This window comes from Galeopterus variegatus, unplaced genomic scaffold (assembly GCF_000696425.1).
Source record: "Galeopterus variegatus unplaced genomic scaffold, G_variegatus-3.0.2 Scaffold1223, whole genome shotgun sequence".
Lineage (NCBI taxonomy): Eukaryota > Metazoa > Chordata > Mammalia > Dermoptera > Cynocephalidae > Galeopterus > Galeopterus variegatus.
This window is the reverse complement of record NW_007727334.1, coordinates 248,969-263,020: the sequence shown is the minus strand read 5'-3', so window position 1 is coordinate 263,020 and position 14,052 is coordinate 248,969. Positions and strand designations below refer to the sequence as shown.

The window sequence follows — 14,052 nt, the reverse complement described above, 5'->3', positions numbered from 1 at the left end:
TCTTCTAATCTATGAGGATGGGATGTCTTTCCATTTTTTATCTTTAATTTCTTTAATGAGTGTTTTATAATTTTTGTTGCAAAGATCTTTCACCCCCTGGGTTAAATTTATTTCAAGGTGTTTTTTGTTGTTGTTGTTGCTACTGTAAATGGGATAGCTTTCTAAATTTTTTTCCCCACTGATTCATTGTTGGCATGCAGAAATGATACTGATTTTTGTTTGTTGATTTTGTATCCTGCAAATGTCTAGGAGTTTTTTTGGCAGAGTCTTTAGGTTTCTGTCTATATGAAATCATGTCATCTTCAAACAGGGACAACTTGACTTCCTCCCTTCCAATTTGGATGCCCTTTATTTCTTTCTTTTGCTTAATTGCTCTGTCCAGGACTTCCAGTACTGTGTTAAATAAAAGTGGTGAGAGTGGGCATTCTTGTCTTGTTCCAGATCCTAGGGGGAAAATTTTCAGCTTTTCCCCATTCAGTATGATGTTAGCTGTGGGTTTGTCATATATAGTCTTTATTGTATTAAGACACTTTCCTTCTGTACCTAATTTGTTGAGAGTCTTTATCATGAAGTGGTGTTGAATTTTACCAAATAATTTTTCTGCATCTATCAAGATGATCATATGGTTTTTTCTTTCATTCTGTTGAAGTGATGTATTATATTTATTGATTTGCATATATTGAACCATCCTTGCATCCCCAGGATAAATCCCACTTGATCGTGCTGCATAATCTTTTTGATGTGCTGTTGAATTCAGTTTGCCAGTATTTTATTGATGGTTTTTGCATGTGTTCTTTAGTGATATTGGCCTGTAGTTTTCTTTATTCACTGTGTCTTTGCCTAATTTTGTTATCAGGGTTATGCTGGACTCATAGTATGAGTTTAAAAGAATTCCATCCACTTCAATTTTTTTGAAATAGTTTAAGAAGTATTGTTATCAGTTCTTCTTTAAATGTCTGGTAGAATTCAGCAGTAAATCCATGTGGTCCTGTGACTTTTTTTTTGCTGGGAGGATTTTTATTACTGATTCTATCTCATTACTTGTTATTGGTCTATTTAGGCTTTTTATTTCTTCTTCATTCAGTCTTGATAGGGCATATGTGTCCAGGAAGTTTCCCATTTCCTCAAAGTTTTCATATTCATTGGCATATAGTTGTTCATAACAGTCTCTGATGATGCTTTGTATTTCAGTGCTATCTGTTATAATGTCTCCATTTGCATTTCTGATTTTATTTATTTGGTTATTTTTGTCCTTTGGTTAATCTAGCTAATGGTTTGGTGATTTTGTTTATCTTTTCAGAGAAGAAGCTTTTCATTTGATTGTTTTTTTCTTTTGTATTTTTAGTCTCAGTCTCATTTATTTCTGCTCCAATTTTTATTATTTCTTTTCTTCTACTTATTCTAGGTTTAGTTTGTGCTTGCTTTTCTCATTCACTGAAGTGCATTGCTAGGCTGTTTAGTTGAAATCTTTCTATTTTTTTAGTGTAGATGCTTATCACTATAAACTTTCCTCTTAATATTGCCTTGGCTGTATCCCATAGGATTTGTGTTCCTATCTCCATTACTTTCAAGACATTTTTTTATTTCCTTCTTAATTTTTTCTTTAACCCATTGGTTGTTCAAGAGCATATTGTTTAATTTCCATTTATTTGTGTAGTTTTGCAAGTTCCTCTTGCTATTGACTTTTAGTTTTATTCCATTATGGTCAAAAAAATACTTAGTATGATTTAGATTTTTTGAACTTGTTGAGAGTTATTTTGTGGACTAACATATGGTTAATTCTGGAGAATGTTCCATGTGCTGATGAAAGGAATGTATATTCTGCAGATATTGGATGGAATGCTCTGTATCTCTGTTAGGTCCATCCAGTCTATGGTGCTGTTTAAATCTGATGTTTACTTGTTGATTTTCTGTGTCAGTGATCTGTCCAGTGCTGAGGGTGGGGTGTTAAAGTCCTCAACTATTATTGTGTTGGTGTCCATCTCTCCCTTTAGATCTGATAATATTTGTTTTATATATGTGGGTGCTCCAGTGTTAAGTGCATATATATTTATAATTGTTATTTCCTCTTACTGTATTGATAACTTTATCATTGTATAGTGTCTTTCTTTTTCTCTTAGTTCAGATTTTGATTTAAAGTCTGCTTTATTTGATATAAGTGTAGCTACACCTGCTCGCTTTTTTTTCCATTTGCATGGAATATCTTTTTTGATCTCTTCACTTTTAGTCTATGTGTGTTTGTACATAAGGTGTGCTTCTTGTAGGCAGCATGTGGTTGGGTCATGTTTTTTCCCATACAGCCAGTCTATATCTTTTAATTGGAGAATTTAATCTGTTTACATTCAAGGTTGTTATTGATATGGAACGTCTCTCTCCTGTCATTTTGTTGATTATTTTCTGTTTGTTTTGGTATCCTTTGTTTCTTTCTTCCTCTCTTAATGTTTATCCTTGAAGTTTGGTGGTTTTTTGTATTGATAAGTTTTGATTCATTTCTCTTTCTAATTTGTGTATCCACTTTGTCAGTTAGTTTTATATTTGGGGATATTTTCATGATGGTTATTGTTCTTTCTCTTCTAGATGTAGGACTCCCCTAAGCATTTCTTGTAAGGCCATTCTGGTAGTGATAAATTCTCTTAATTTTAGCTTGCCTGAGAAATACTTTATTTCTCTTTCATTTCTGACAGATAGCTTTGCTGGCTATGATATTCTTGGTTGACACTTTCTTTTCCTTCAGTACTTTAAATATATCATCCCATTCTCTCCTGGCCTTTGAGATTTCTGCTAAGAAGTTTGATGTTAGTCTAATGGGGATTCCCTTATAAGTAACCTGACATTTTTCTCTTGCTGTTTTTAGAATTTTCTCTGTCTTTAACTTTGGATAGTCTGACTACATTGAGTTTTAGAAATAACCTAATTGTGTTGAATCTATTTGTGGACCTTTGAGCTTCCTGGATTTGGTTGTTCATATCTTTCCCAAGACTAGGGAACTTTTCAGCTATTATTTTGTTTAAAAGGTTTTCAGTATATCTTTTTTGTTTTTCTCTCCTTCTGGAATACCCATAATTCGAATATTTGTTTGCTTTGTAGTATCCCATAGATCTTGTAAGCTTTGTTCATTCTTTTTTAATCTTTTTTCTTTTTCTTTTTGTCTTCTTATGTTATTTCAAAACTGCTATCTTCAAGATCGTAAGTTCTTTCTTCTGCTTGATTTAGTCTGTTGTTGAGACTCTTGGATGTATTTTTTATTTCATTCAATGAATTCTTCAATTCTAAGATTTCTGGTTGATTTTGTTAATGATATGTCTGTTGAATTTCCTATTCAGATGGTGAATTTTTTTCTGATTTTGTTGAATTGTTTGTATTCTCTTGTTTTTCAGTGAGTTTTGTTAAGATCATTAACTTGAATTCCTTTTCCAGAATGTCAGTGATTTGATTCTTTGGGGTCAGTTACTGGAAAATTATTTTGGGTTTTTTTTTGGTAGTGTCGTGTTTCTTATTTCCCTGCATTTATATCTGTATGTCTTTTGAAAAAGTCACCTCTTTGAGTTTTGTGGAGTGGTTTTCATGGGGAAAGACTTTCACCTGCAAGTGAATCATAGGGTATTGATTGGGTAGAGTGCAATGGCTTTGTCCAGGATGGATGTAGTAGTGTAGACTTTGTGTAGTTTCTTCAGCTGTAATCCCCTTTTGCTATGACTGTAAGTGACTCAGTGACCTATGTTGTAGAGGTTTGTGGCTTCAGTGGCACATCTTTGTTAGGGGATGTATGGTATGGTTGTTTCACAGGCCACTGGTGTGCACATGCACCCTGTGGCTCAGTCATCTCAGAAGCTGGCTCACTGGGGATGTGGTTGCTGGATTGATTCTCAGGCTGTGGTTGTGGGTGTATGGCATGTCAGGGCCTCTGGGACTGGTTTTCCAATGGCAGAGTCTCTATACTGCTTCTGTGAGCAGGGACAGGCCCTCAAGGGACATGTCAGCCAAGCTGTTTCTCACTCAGATGTGTATGATTGTGATGGCTCAAAGATTTGGAGGTGGGTCTTTCAGGGGCATGACAGCTGAGTTGTTTTTCTGAGCCAGGGGCACGGATGTACTTTGTCTCAGCTAGCTGAGTGTTGGTCTGCTAGTTGCCCTTCTGTTGTGCCAGATCTTTGTGCCTGGTGTGAGGTGGTGCTTTCCTTTGCAGTTCAGGAGTTGGTCTGCCATGTGTCGATCTACTGAGGTGCTTCTCAGGAATTGAGTGAAGCCACTAGGCAGACCTGCAGCAAGGAGGCCCAACCAGCTACTTTTCAGTCAATGGCAAGGCTGCCCAGCATGCCTGCAGTGAGGGGGCTAGTGCAGGTGCTTCTAGGACTGTTGGCAAGGCCACTAGGCTGGACTGTTCAGGTTGGAACTGCTTGGCTGCTTCTCCAGGAGGGGCAGATGTACTTTATTTCCCCTGGCCTGAGGGCATATTCATTAAGGTAGAGACCTGTGAACTGTTTTTGTAGGTTGCAGGCTCAGGAGCACACAACTCAGTTGGGGGATGGGAGTAGGGAGCAGTATAAGAGTAGGTAGAGGTATGGGGTGGTCTGCCTGAGGAGGGTCTGCCTGTCTGATCTTTGGCTGGGGACATGGGGGTGCGTCAGTTCAGCAGGACTAAAGTTGGCTTCCCAGACTGCAGAACTAGAGTCAGCTCCTGTGAGCCCAGGCTTCAGGCTGCCGGGATCAGGACACTGTAGCCTCACCTGTGAGTGTGCTGGGGACAGACTCTTAAGGCTGGGGAAGCAACTATGGCTATTGGCCCCAGGGCAGGGCACACTCCTGTAAAGGCTCTCGTTTCAAAATGGTGCCATCCTGCAAAGCCTTGGGTCACAAGGGTGGGGGCGGGGAGCACACAGTTTGTGCTAGTGTTCTAGAGTGATGCAGTGTGTGTAGTCTAGGGTGCTCCCCACACTTGGTTCTGGGCTTGTCCTACCAAAGCTTATGTGAGCTTCTGTGCTGTGGATGGGGGTTGGTGTGGGTCCTCTGCCTACCTTTTTGCCACAAAGGAAAATTCCTTCTGCACTGATCCTGGTGGTGGAGACCTGGTGGCTTTAACTCTTATGTTTAAGTCTATGATCCATTTTGAATTAATTTTTGTATGGTGTTAGATAAGGGTAGTAGCTAATGATTTTACATATAGATATCCAGTTATTCCAGCACCATTTCTTCTGCCCTCCCCACGCCACCCCCTGCATACATTGAATTATCTTGGCAACTGTGTCAAAACTCAATTGGCCATATATATGCAAGTCTATTTCAGGTCTCTAAATTCTATTCCATTGATCTGTATGTTTATCTTTATGCCAATAGCATTTTATCTTGACTACTGTAGACTTAATGTAAGTCATAAAATCAAATAATATATGTCTTAATTTTTTCTTTTTTAAAATTGTGCTGGCTATTTTGTGTTCTTTGCATTTCTGCATGAATATTATATTTAGCTTTTCAATTTATATTTTTTAAAAAATCTTGCAGAGATTTTGATTGAGATGGAATTGGAATTATAGATCTGTTTGGGGAGCATTGACATTTTAAGAATATTGAGTCTTCCAATCCATCAATTCATGAACAGGGTACATCTCTTCGTTATATAAGTCTCCCTTAAATTATCTCAACAATGTTTTGAAGTTTTCTGTGTACAGGTTTTGCAAATTTTTTGTTAAATTTGTTCTTAAGAATTTTTTACCTTACTACTAAATGATTTTTAAATTTTAAATTTCTATTTATTTATCACTGGTATGTAGAAATCTGATTATTTGGTGTAATTGATCTTGTATCTTAAATTCATTTATTAGTTTCAGTAGCTTTTTTGGGTACATTCCTTAGGTTTTCCACATACTTATATATGATTATGTTATCTATTCATAAACACAATTTTACATCTTTTTTTTTAATCTGAATGTCTTTTATACCTTTTTCTTGATTCATTGCAATGTCTACAAACTCTGGTACAGTGTTGAATAGAAGTGACAAGAACATGGACATGGGCTTTGTTCTTCATCCTAGGTAGAAACCATATATTCCAGGGGTTGGCAAACACTTTCTGAAAGGTCCAGACATTAAATCTTTTAGGTTTTGGAGCTATACAGTTTCTGTAGCCAGTACTCAACTCTGTAGCTGTAAAAAAAGAGCAGTCATGGGCAATATGTAAATAAAAGGACATGGAAGCATTACAGTAAAACAACAGGGGGCCTGACTTTGGGTTGTAGTTTGCTGACTCTTGACTAAGTCTTTCACCATCTTTCATAGATTCCTTTCTACAGATTGAGAAATATTCATTCTAGCTTACCAAGAGTTTCTCTAATGAACGGATATTAATATTTGTCAAATGCTTTTTCTGCATCTTTTGATATTGCCTTACTGTTCTTGTGCTTCATTATCATAAGATATTAAATTAATTGATTTTCAGGTTAAAAAAACCCAACCTTGTATTCCTAGGCTAAATCCAACTTGATCACGTTGTATAATTCTTTTTATATGATAGCATTCTTTAGTTCATAATATTTCCTCAAAATTATTTTAATTTCTGTAAGGTCAGTGATAGCCCCTCTCTCATTTCTGATTTTTCTAACCTGACTTTTCATTTTTTTGTCTTGATCGTGTAAGCATTTAGCAATTTAATTGACCTTTAGAAAGAAACAAGTTTGGGTTTAATTGGTTTTCTTTTACTGTATATTTTGCTTTCCATTCCATTGATTTGTGCTCTTGATCTTTATTATTTTTTCCTTTTCCTGCTTTGGGTTTAAGTTGCCCTTGCTTTTCCGGTTTCTTAAAGTGAAAGTTTAGATTATTAATTTTCAGTGTTTATTCTTTATGTTAAAGGGTTTGAAGTATAAATTTTTCTCCAAGCACTGCTTAAGGGGCACACAATAAATTTTGATATGTTTTGTTGTCATTTTTGTTCAGTTAAAAATGCATTATAATTTTCATTGTGATTTCTTTTACTTATGGATCCTTTGGAAGTGTGCTGTTTGATTTCCAAATATGTGGATAGTTCCAAATTTCTTTCTGTTGTTTATTTATAATTTAACTTCATTATTGTCAGAGAACATAGTTTAAATCATTTTAAACCTTTCAAATTTGTTGAGACTTGTTTAATGACCTATTATAGGGTCTATCCCAGAAAATATTTCATGTGTGCTTGAATAGAATGTGTATTCTATTGTTATTGTGTGAAATGTTCTAAAATGTCAGTTAGGTCAAGCTGGTTGATAGTGTTGTTCAAGTTTTCTGATTTTTTGTCTGTTTATTCTATAAATTATTGAAATCTTTGAAGTGTCTATTTCTCTTTTCAATTCTGTCAGTTTTTGTTGCATGTATATAGGGGCTCTATTGTTAAGTAGGCATGTGTTGTTAGATATTTCTGATGTATTGACCCTTTTTAATATTATAAAATCTCTCTTTTTATTTGCAATTCTATTTTTTTATCTTAAAGTCTATTTACTCATATTAATATAGCCACTCAAGCCCCTTATGGTTATAGTTTGCATGGTATATTTTTTTCCACCCTTTTACTTTCAACCTACTTGTATCTTTAATCCAAAGTGTGCCACCTGTAGATGGCATTTAGTTGGGTCTTGCTTTTTTATGTAGTTTGACAATATCTGCCTTTTGATTAGATTATATCATTCATTAACATTTTATGTAATGTAGATATGATTGAATTTACTTGTGACTTTTGCTAATATTTTTCTATATGACTCATGTCTTTTTCTTCTTTTACTCCTTCCTTTTTAGCTAAACAGGTAATTTTTGATGTACAACAATTTTAAGTCTTCTGTTGAGTTTTTAATGCTACTTTTGAGCTATTTTGTTAGTGGTCACTCTAGGAAATACAATACATCTTTTAAATTATCACGGTCTACTTCACGTAGCCATCTGGTATGAGTTCCTTTCAGCTTTAATTTTTTTTTTTTTTTTTTTAGTATTTCTTGTAGAGCTGGTCTCCTAGCAGTGAATTTTCTCAATCTTTGTTTACTTGGATCTGTATTTATTTTGTCTTCATTTTTGAAAGATAATTTTGCGTGATATAGGGTTCTTGGTTGACAGATTTTTTCCAGCACTTTGAATATATCATCCCACTACCTCTGACCTTCATTAATTCTGATGAAATGTCAGCCATCAATTTAATTTTTGTTCCCTTATACACAATGAGTTGTTTTTCTCTTGCTGCACTCAAGATTTTTCTCTTTGCCTTTGTTTTTCAGCATTTTGACTATGATGTGTTTAGGTGTAGCTCTGTTTATGTTTATCTTACTTGGCATTTGTCAAACTTCTTTTGTATGTAGATTAATGCCTTTCATCAAATTTGGGAGTTTTATGGTCATTATTTCTTCAGATATTTTCTCTGACACTTTCTGTCTGTCCCCATTATAGGTGTGTGCATACAGTTGATGGTATTCCACAGATCTCTGAGGTTCTGTTAATTTTGCTTCAATCTTTTTTTCTCCATTACTTACATTAGATAATTTTTATTGCTCTACCATTAAGTTCAATGATTCTTCTCTCTGCCATCCTAAAGATGGTGTGAAACCATTTAGGAGAGTTTTCCTTTTGGTTATCATACTTTTCAACCCTGTAGTTTTTATTTGATTCTTTTCATTCTATTTTTTTATTGAGATTTTTCATCTATTGGGTCATCGTTGTTTAGCTTCATCTAGCTTTGTAAAGATTGCTTCCTTCAAGTCGTTAAACATACTTGTAATAGCTGCTTTGAAGTCATTGTCTACCAAATCCAACATTTAGGCCAACTCATAGTTAGTTTCTACTAACTGCTTTTAGTCCTGATAATCGGCTACGTTTTGCTGTTTCCTCACACATCTCTTAATTTATTTTCTTGAAATCTGGCTATTTTAGATAATATATTTCAGCAACTCAATTCTGGCTATTGCTCCCTAATGTTTTTTCTCCTTCTCCTTTTTCTTCTTCTTTTCTTTTTTCTCTTTTTTTATATTTTAGTAACTCGCTTGGACTTAATCTGCAAAGTTTGTCTTTCCCATGCTGTGCACCCACTGATGTCTCTGTTCCTTTTTAAAATATTTAATTTTAGCCTGGCTAAACCCATCCGTGGGTTGTTCCTGTAGCTGCATAGCATGGTGGTCATCAAATAATTAAGCAGAAGACACGTTCAAATACCTTAGTCCATAAATCTTTCACTTTCTTCAAGCAGATCTGTGTGTGGACATGAGAGTGAATTCAATGTTCAGGACATTTTAAAGATATCCTCAACTTTTACTTTCTGCTGGGTCTTCTCAGATTCACCTTGTGTATGCTTGTATTTTCACAATCAGCCAAAGACGTGTGAACAGCTTATCTAGCCTTTCATTTTTTTAGTGCATCTCACAAAACAATTTTATTTCTAGAAATTCATCCTCAAGCCATAATGAGGTGCTTTTAAATTTTCTGTACAATCTTTTCTGCAGCATTCCATGGATTAGAATAACACTTAAAACAATTTAAATGCCCAACACTAAGAGATTGGTTAAATAAATTAGGATATGCCTCTGGGATAAGAAAATACATGCTTACTAAGACACACATTTTATGAAAATAATAACATGAGAACAAGCCCGCAATATATTACTAAGTAAAAATGTAAGGTTACACTGCAGTATAATTTAAATATCATTTGCAAAATGTGCATATACACACAGGAAGTAAAAGGGCAGGAGACTGTTCTAATATAAGTAAAAACTGTTTTCTGAAGAGCTCATAAAATTATTTCTGCCTCAATAGCCTTAATTGCAGTCCATATGTACTACAATAGAGTAAGAGAGACACTTACTGCCAACCAGCTTTATGCATAGTGCAAAATACAGTAGCACTAATGTTAATTTTTTTCTTTTTTCTTTTTGGTGGCTGGCACTACAAGGATTAAACCCTGGACCTTGGTGTTATCAGCATCACTCTCTAACCAACTGAGCTAACTGGCAGTGACACTAATTTTGAATGCTAGACTCACATCTTACAGGTAAGCATAAGGAAAAAAAATGAAGATACAGACACACCTGGTTTTATTATGCCTTATTTTATTGCACTTTCCAGATATTGCATTTTCTACAAATTGAAGGTTGTGGCTACCATGTGTCGAACAAGTCTATTGACACCAGTTTTTTTTTTTTTTTTTTTTTTCCAATAGCAGGTGCCCCTTTTGTGTCTCTGTGTCACATTTTGGTAATTCTCATAATACTTAAAACTTTATTATTGTTATTATTATACCTGTTATGATGAGCTGTGATCAGTGATCTTTGATGTTACTATTGTAATGGTTTTGGGGTGCAACAAACTGAGCCCATATAAGACAGTGAACTTGATAAATGTATATGTTCTGGCTGCTCCACCCTCTCCTCAGGCCTCCTATTCCCTGAGACACAACAATATTGAGATTAGGCCTAAACCTACTATGGTCTCGAAGTGTTTAAATGAAAAAAAAGTCATACATCTCTCACTTTAAATCAAAATCTAGAAATGATGAACCTTAGTGAGGAAGGCATGTCAAATGCTGAGAGAAGCTGAAAGCTAGACTTCTTGCACCAAAGTTAGCCAAATTGTGCACGCAAAAATAGTTCTTTAAAAAAATTTAAAGTGCTACTCCAGTGAACACATGAATGATAAAAAAGTGAAACAGCCTTATTGCTGATACAGAGAAAGTTCTAGTGGTCTGGATAGAAGATCAAACCAACCACAACGTTTTCTTAAGCCAAAGCTTAATCTAGAGCAAGGCCATAACTCTCCTCTGAAGGCTGAGAGAGGTGAAGAAGCTGCAGAAGAAAAGTTTGAAGCTATCAAAGATTGGATCATAACTTTTAAAGAAACAAACATAACATAAAACTTAACAAGGTAAACCAACATGTGCTGATGTTGAAGCTGCAGCAGGTTACCCAGAAGATCTAGCTAAAATCATTGATGAAGGTGGCTACACTCAACAACAGGTTTTCAATGTAGATGAAACAATTCTACATTAGAAAAAGACACCATCTTGGATTCTCACAGCTGGAGAGGAAAATTCAATGCCTAGCTTCAAAGGACAGGCTGGCTGTCTTGTTAGGGGCTAATGGAGCTGGTGACTTGAAGTTGAAGCCAATTCGCATTTACCATTTCAAAAATCCTAGGGCCCTTAAAGAAGTATGGTACATCTGCACCGCCTGTGCTGTATAAATAGTACAAAGCCTGGATGACAGCATATCTGTTAACAGCATGGTTTGCTGGACATTTTAAGCCCACTGTTCAGACCTACTGCTCATCTAGCCCTTCTATAGCTCTCTCATTTTGAGAATTTCACTATTACATTTCTTACTTATCTGCTACTTATTCTAACAAAAACCACAACCTCAGGCTAGCCAAGCTGTAGGGTCTTCCCTCGTTTGCTACTTTTACTGATAAACTGCTGAGGGTAGCTGTTTCCCTCACGTATTAGCCCATTTTTGTGTTGCTATAACAGAATACCTGAGACTGGGTAATTTATAAAGAACAGAGGTTTATTTGGCTCACGATTCTGGGACAGCTGCATCTGGTGCGGGCTTCAGGCTGCTTCTACTCAGCTGGCAGGTACAAGCAGATCACATAGTGATAGGAAGCAAGCGAGACAGAGAGAGAAAAAGAGAGACAGAGAGAGAGAGAGAGAGAGAGAGAGAGAGAGAGAGAGAGAGAGAGAGAGAGGAAGTGCCAGCGTCTTTTTAAACAACCAGCTCTGGTGGGAACTAATAAAGTGAGAACTCACTCACTACCCCCACCCCCTGGGAAAGCATGAGCCCATTCACAAGGGGTCCACCCCCATGACCCAAACCTCTTCCAACACTGCCATGTTGGGGATCAGATTTCCACATGAATTTTGGGGGGACAATAACATCCAAACTCTTATCACCTCTGCTCCAAATCAAGCCAGCTCCTTTAGGCAGCGAAGCATTGGTTTTCGTAGCCAGCCCTCCCTAGTGAAACAACCACAGTGACTGAGGTAGGGGAGCTAGGATGGGAGTAGTCCCAGGCAAGAATGCTGCAGACTCCCACTGTTTTTGCCAGAATTTATAATGGGTTTTCATAAATAAATGCTTCTCTGTTGTTTTGCCTTTGCCAGTTTCCAAAGCCCTGTAATGTTCAGTTTTATACTTGTTTTGTTGGAAGAAACTGGCTGAACTCTTCACTCTACCATAGCTGAAAGTCTTGTGATTTAATAAGTTTTTGAATATGACTTAATAAAAGTTCATTTGGGAGTGCAAACAGGTAAGAATAATGAAAAAAATCTCTTGACAAAAAAATAACGTGTTCAGAAAATCTCACTTTCCGAGATATCCAAATTTATTATAAAACTACAATAGTAAAAATGTGGGCCTGACACAGATATAAAACAAATAAATCAATGAAATAAAATAGTTTTCAGAAACTCAACTATATACGTGTGGGAATTTAATATACAATAAATATGACAGATCAAATCAATGAGGAAAAGAGGTGTTTGAACAATTGGCCAAGAATTTGTAATAAAGACACACTATGGATATAAATAAAGTCAGATATATTAATAAATATGATATTTCAAATCAATGGATAAAGAAGAGTTTGAACATTTGCCTATTTATTTAGAATTTTAAAAATACATGAATATATCGTATAATGATCTAATCAGAATAGTTAGCCTATCTATTAGATCATTATACGATATATTCATGTATTGAAACAACTGTACCCCATAAACATGTACAATGAAAACAATAAATTAAAATTTTAAAAACAAAATAAAATAAAATAAAATAGGGAAAAAGACACCAAATAGAAAAAAATAAATTCAGACATGCTAAATATTTAAATATAAAATATAAGATACTTTTAAAATATATATTGAAGTAGGGAAGGCTTTCTGAAGCCAGACAAAAAATCTGGAAACGAAATAGGAAAATATGGGTAAACATAACAATGAAACATAATAGGTAACTGTTTCCCTTATATTTTCTTTTAGGAGTTTTATAGTTTCAGTTCTTATATGTGTCTTTAATCCATTTTGAGTTGATTTTGGTATATTGTGAGAGGTACAGGACTAGTTTCCTTCTTCTACATATAGATGTCCTGTTTTCCCAGCACCATTTATTGAAGAGGCAGTCTTTTCCGCAATGTATGTTCTTGGTGCCTTTGTCAAAGATCAGTTGGCTGTAAGTATGTGGGTTGATTTCTGGGTCTTCTATTCTGTTCTATTGGTCTGAGTGTCTGGTTTTATGCCAGTACTGTGCTATTATGGTTACTATAACTTTGTTGTATAATTTGAACTCAGGTAGTATTATGCCTCTGGCTTTTTTTTTTTTTCTCCGTCAGGATTGCTTTGGCTATTCAGGGTCTTTCGTTGTTCCATATGAACATGGGATTGTTTCTCTATTTCTGTGAAGTATCTCTTTGATATTTTGATGTGGATTGCATTGAATCTGTAGATCACTTTGGGTGGTGTGGACATTTTCATAATGTTGATTCTTCCAGTCCAGGAGCAGGGAATGTCCTTCCATCTGTCTGTGCCCTCTTTAATTTCTTTCAGCAGTGATTTATAGTTCTCATCATAGAGATCTTTCACCTCCTAATTTTTTAAATTGATTCCTAGGTATTTTATGTTTTTAGTGACTATTGCAAATGAGCTTGCTTTCTTGATTTCTTTTTCTGCTAGTTTGTTATTGGAGTATAAAAACACTATTGAATTTTGTGTGTTGATTTTGGATCCTGCAACTTTGCTGAAATGATTTATCAGCTCTAAGAGTTTTTTGATAGTCTTTAGGTTTTTCTATATACAGGATTATGTCATCTACAAACAGGTAGTTTGACTTCATCTTCTCCAACCTGTAAGTCCTTCATTTATTTCTCTTGCCTGATTGCTCTGGCTAGTACTTCCAATACTATGTTAAATAGGAGTGGTGAGAGGGGGCATCCTTGTCTTGTTCCTGTTATTAAAAAGCTTTCAGCTTTTCCCAATTCAGAAAGATACTGGTGATTGATTTGTCATATATGGCTTTTTTTTTTTTTTTTTGTCTTTTTTTCCGTGTCCGGCAACGGATC

The 14,052-nt window shown here is 35.4% G+C and overlaps 1 protein-coding gene across 1 annotated transcript in view; it reads left to right on the top strand.

Moving 5' to 3' along the window:
• Positions 1-9,943: 9,943 nt before the first annotated feature.
• Positions 9,944-14,052, top strand: part of SPRY3 (sprouty homolog 3 (Drosophila)) — a 63,998-nt gene continuing 59,889 nt past the window's right edge. The window contains exon 1 of the mRNA XM_008575697.1: positions 9,944-9,994. The gene's annotated coding sequence lies outside the window, so the exon portion shown is untranslated. The remainder of the gene's footprint in view (positions 9,995-14,052) is intronic.